Below are 5701 nucleotides of genomic sequence, written 5' to 3' on the forward strand. Positions count from 1 at the left end.
CTAATTCATCCTATGTCTCAAGATAGATGTCCTAAAAGAGGTCAAAGACTTTTTTTCTTATGCTACACCATCTATTTCCTATCTCAGAGACCCAGAGTTTGTTCTATGCCAGAAGATGGACAGCTATCTCTTTTCTGCATAAGTGGTACTTTTTGGGGCCACTAGAGTATTTACTCTTCCATCTTTTGACATTCCAGAGTTCCAGGAAATGACAGGCAAAGAAACAGGAATACTGATGAAATACTAGATCACTGGGGTTATAGCACTCATTGTGCACATCATTCTCTGCAAAAGCACCATGTGCTTGACTCAACATCCTGTAGCAGTGAAATGAGAGAGTCAGAAAATATCCTATTCCCAGTGCTTTTCTTTTTCTTTCCTTTCCTTTTCTTTCTTTTATTTTATTATAGGGGAGAGCCCAAATGCAATCCCCCTTTACCCCAAATTGTGCAGTTGAGTTTCCAACATTTGGGGACATCACAGGGGTCAGCACATCCAGAGTGCAATGGATAAGCCTTGCCCTGGGAAAAACCACCTTTGTGACCATGGTGTCTCCCCTGGCAGGTAAGTGTCCCAGTGATCTTCTGTCCAGTGATTTTAATATCCACTGACCATTGTTCTAGAAATCATTTTTTACTATGGTTATTATAAAATTATCAATCTTATTAATGTTGGCCTTTCTGATGAATGTATACTATTCATTTCATTGTAATTTTGATTGACATTTTTCAGATTTCTGATCATGTACAGCAATTCTGCATGTGATGATTGGTTATTTCAATAGACTGTCCTTTGAAGTACCTGAGTCCCATGTCCATTTTTTATATTAGATAATATGTCTTTTTAAAATATTTGTAGTGGATTTATATATGTATTTCAAATAAGATTCTTCAGTGAGTTATGTCTATTTTAAATGATTTCTTCCTTTCTGCATTTTTCCTTTTCACTTTCACTAGTGTATCTATTATGAATAATATATTATTGTGTTAAGTTTTTCTTTATCAATTTTTTATTTTTGGTTAAGGCTGTTTTGTGTCCTATTTAAGAATTATTTCCTATCTCTCCTATATTATCTTGTTAAAACTTTATTGTTTAATCTTTCAAATTAAGATCTGCAACTCACAAGAAGGCTGAAAATCAACAAGCTAAGCATCTATGTCAAGAAAATAGGAAAAGCATAAAAAATCAACCAAATAAAGTACAATAAAAACAACAATAAACATAACAGCAGAATTAATTCCATAGAAGGCTGAAATACAGCAGAGAAAATGAATAAAGCCAAAAATTGACTCTGGGAAAAGATAATAAAAATAGAAAAGACAAAGATAACAACTATCAGTAATAAAAATAAGAACATCACTATTGATCCTGAGACATTAAAATGATAATAAAATGATGTTATAAACATGTTAATACATTCAAATTGACATAAGATAAAATAGACACATGGCAAAGTCTTATAATTACTAATAAAATTGAACATGTAATTAAAAACCTTTCCTGGGCATATGCATTATTGAAGCACTCCAGAACCTAATATGGAACTCCAATTATCCTAAATCCCCCAAAAATATTTTATAAATGGCTAACTGACTTTTTAGAACAGTCTCATAAACAGTTACTGGGAGTATAAGTGATATTCCTGTTGGGAAATATGACAATAAATAACCAAAAACTGAAAAACACTTGTATTATTTGATAAGGTAATTCCTTATAAATGAATTATCCAAAAGAGTTTGACAAAGACACACAAAATATCTGTCCCTTTTTAAAATACTATTACAAAATATAAGCGAATGCAATGTCTAACAACAGAGGATAGCTTAAGTCAATTATATGTAAATAAGTATGGGATAGATGCACTGATTATTCTGTAGGCATTCAAATCCATCATGTAGAATGTTTTGACAATAGAAAATATAAAACATTGTTGAGAGAAGGAAGAAATTTACAAAAAAAGTAAGTATAGCCTGCTCTCAACTTTGTACTTTTCCTAGATTTGGAGTACCTATATTTATAGGCAGAGTATGTAACAGTACATATTGTGCGTTGTCAGCACAAAATATCCACCCCTTTGGCCTGCCTAAAGTTTTCATTATTCACATCAATATATTTTTTCTGAATACATTAACACTGAATATTATTCCACCCCCCCCACCCATATTCTATAGCAATCAGAGATTTTGAAATAAATATGGTGCATTTTTCAGGAGTGGGGAGATGAGAGGACAGACGGCTGACTAATTCTCAACCCTTTGTTTTTGTTATTGTTTTTTAATTCCTGTTTATTTATTTATTTTTATTTCAGAATATTATGAGGGTACAAGCGTTTTGGTTTTGTATAGTGTGAGTCAAAGTGTGCCCATCCCCCAGATAGTGTGCATTGTAGCCAGTAGGTGTGAATTTACCCATCCCCTTCTCCCCCCTCCCCACCTGCTTGATTTCTGATGAATGTTATTTCCATATGTGCACATAAGTGTTGATCAATTAGTTCCAATTTAAGGTGTATAATTTAAGGTTCCAATTTAAGGAGTACATGAAATGTTTGTTTTTCTATTCTTGTGATACTTCACTTAGAAGAACGGACTCTAGTTCCATCCAGGTTAATACAAAAGGTATTAGTTCACCATTTTTGTTATGGCTGAGTAGTGCTGCATGGTATACATATACCACATTTTATTAATCCACTCATGCCATTAAAAAGTATGCAAAAGACTTGAACAGAAACTTTCAAAAAAAGGTAGACTAATGGCCAAGAAACATAAGAAAAATGCTCAACCTCTCTAATCAACAGGGAAATGCAAATCAAAACCGCAATGAGATACCACTTAACTCCAGCGAGAATGGCTTTTATCAAAAAGTCCCAAAACAACAAATATTGGTGTGGATGTGGAGAGATAGGGACACTCATACACTGCTGGTGGGACTGCAAACTAGTACAACCTCTACGGAAAGTAGTATGGAGATACCTCAAAGAACTCAAAGTAGAACTACCATTTGACCCAGGAATCCCATTACTTGGTATTTACTCAAAGGAAAAAAGGGCATTTTATAAAAAAGACACCTACACCTGAATGTTTATAGCAGCACAATTCACAATTGCAAAGATGTGGAATCACTTATTAACCCTTTGAACATGATCTGCTTCATATTCTGAGTTACTGTGAGTACAAAGCAGGTCCTGAGTAATGAAAAGATACGTAGCAAAATCAAGGAAGGGGAGACTGGGACGATACACATCCAGGTTGAAATTGACTGATTATAATTTTGCTTACAATAGTCTTAAATCAGAACCAGCCATCCAAGCTCCCATAAATGCATCTCTTCTTCATAGGTATTTCTTGCTTTAAATATATCAATTCCTCCAAGTCTTGGAAGGAACATATCTCCCATTTGCCTTGGTTTCCTCTATTGCCCCGTTTTAGCTGTTATCACTACATCAAAGTATGTTCCATATATGAGGAATAGCTAAAGGGTTTTAAAATTAGTGGTTCTGAGCAAGAAATAAGAGATTGTTGTGAAACATGGTAATGAAAATTATTGAGATACAAAAACTAGAAAAAAAATAAGGTATCACTAGGTGTAGATACTGTGTACTGATATACTGATATTAGGGGCCCTAAATCCTGAGAGACACAAATGATAAAAAATAAAGCATTAGAAATCATTTACTTCTATCTTAACACTTATATTTTAGTCTAATTGCCTGTTTGTTTATCTGTCATTTCAATAGTCTTATTAATTTCTTCTGTGCAGGGGCTATATCAGCTTCATCTGTGTGCCCTTCACCACCCCCCCCCCCACACACACACTTAGTGAAGTGTTTGGCACAATGAAGAAATGAAGAAATTTAATAAATGTAAGTTGAGAACACAATGTCATGAATGAGAGCTAATGAGAAATAAAAATATGCCATGCAGAAGAAGTAAAAGCAATCAAGTTATCCTTTATAAACATAGGAGATGCTTAAAAGTTTCAGGGCTTAAGAGTTCAAGCCCATGGATAGAAATGTCATTCTCACCTCTGGGGAAAAATGAACTTAAAAGCATACTCCATCCATACTTTAATCAAGGTATTATTGAAATCTATGAGAAGCAGCAATTTTCATCATTGAAAATATATAAGAAATCAGATATTTGTGCTGTAAGAGCAATTTAGATTAATGTTACTGAGAGGAAAAAAATTAAAAATTATGTTACTAGTCAAACACTGTCTAGTTTTTTAAGATCAACAAATGGATTCAAATTTTCATGTGCCCGAACTGACTAGGTAAAGTCCTGCATGAATACAGAAACATATATATGAGATGGGCTATTTCATTCGTTCAGATTTTAAAACCTGATATTCTATTATTACAACATAAATCCCTCATTATAAAGGTAGTTGTATAATACATACTACAAAATTGAAACTTAACATTTGGGGAAAGATAAAGTCCAGAGATTCCAGATTAATGTTTGATATTTATATAGATTTATATTTGCTTACCTTAGGAATTTAAGTAAAGACATGATAGTTCTATTTTGGGTGTTTGAAACAGAATATTTTGGGGGAAAACATATTCTCAAAAAGTTAGGTATACATAGGAGCTCATTAATATCTCTTACAAGTCTATTATATTATGTAGGAATGACACTAAATTTTGAACTTACAAAGTTACATATTTTAATATCAAAATATATTTTATAGAAGTAATTCAGTGAGTGTTACATTCATTTTCATTCACTCATTAAACATATCCATGGTCTTTCTCTGTGCCTAAATCTGGCCTACAACTTTTGAGGGTACAAATTTAATGACAGTATCATATCTGGCACGTGTAATGCCATGTTCTCCTTCCACATACAATTGTGAGATCATTACACTCTTTCTCATCAAGCTCAGACATGCCCTCAGCATCCTTCTCATCACAGGACTGCAGGAAGCCACAGCCATTTGGTGACAAGTTGCATGCAAAATGCAACTAATTTGTCTATTCTGATCTGTGACATCAAGGAATGCACAGTCTAGTTGGAGATAGTACATAGTCCATGAATGTTTTGGTAAGGCAGGGTTTTGATAATTAGTGTGGGCTATATGAGTTCAGTGGAGGGAGAGGTCACTGCAGGCTAGAGCGGGAATAGAGGTGAATTCAGGTAATTGGTCTGCCACTTGGTCTTGAAGTCTGGCTTAGAATTTAAAGGGGGAGAATGATTTAACAGAACAAAACAGTAAGAACAAAAATGCAGGTAGAGGATGAATGTGTCCTGTATTCATCATTATGCAAAGTAGCATTTCTTTTTAGAAATGCACACTAATGTAACTTTTTAAATCCCTAAAGAAATTCCTGATTCAAGGTTATTTTACTGGGACTGTTAAATAAGTACACCTTCCCCATCCATGTGCTCAATGAATTTTAAACTTCTGACATGTTCCCCTTCAGCTTGTGTCTTTCCAGCTAGCGTTCAAATTTTCCAGTCTATCGCCTCTTATCCCCTTGAGCATTTTATTTGTCATTTTCTGTACAAGTTGAAAGCACATGGACACTTTCTTAAAAAGAGTAAAAAGGGCTGTGGTGACAATAACTTCTCATGTGCAGACTCGCATGAGTTTATGAAGTGCTGGTACAAGCAATGGCTGTCCCAGGAAATCATCCTGGACGAGCTACTCCCTGACTTCCCCTTTCACACATCACCCTTCATTAATCCCTTCTTTTATTCTA

At 34.2% G+C, this 5701-nt stretch overlaps 1 non-coding gene across 1 annotated transcript; it reads right to left on the minus strand.

Moving 5' to 3' along the window:
- Nucleotides 1-407: 407 nt before the first annotated feature.
- LOC138382009 (U1 spliceosomal RNA) lies at nt 408-572 on the minus strand. The gene has a single exon (XR_011233198.1). It is a non-coding gene; the product is annotated as a U1 spliceosomal RNA (small nuclear RNA).
- Nucleotides 573-5701: the final 5129 nt, after the last annotated feature.

The sequence above is a fragment of the Eulemur rufifrons genome, chromosome 3 (assembly GCF_041146395.1).
Source record: "Eulemur rufifrons isolate Redbay chromosome 3, OSU_ERuf_1, whole genome shotgun sequence".
NCBI classification, from domain to species: domain Eukaryota; kingdom Metazoa; phylum Chordata; class Mammalia; order Primates; family Lemuridae; genus Eulemur; species Eulemur rufifrons.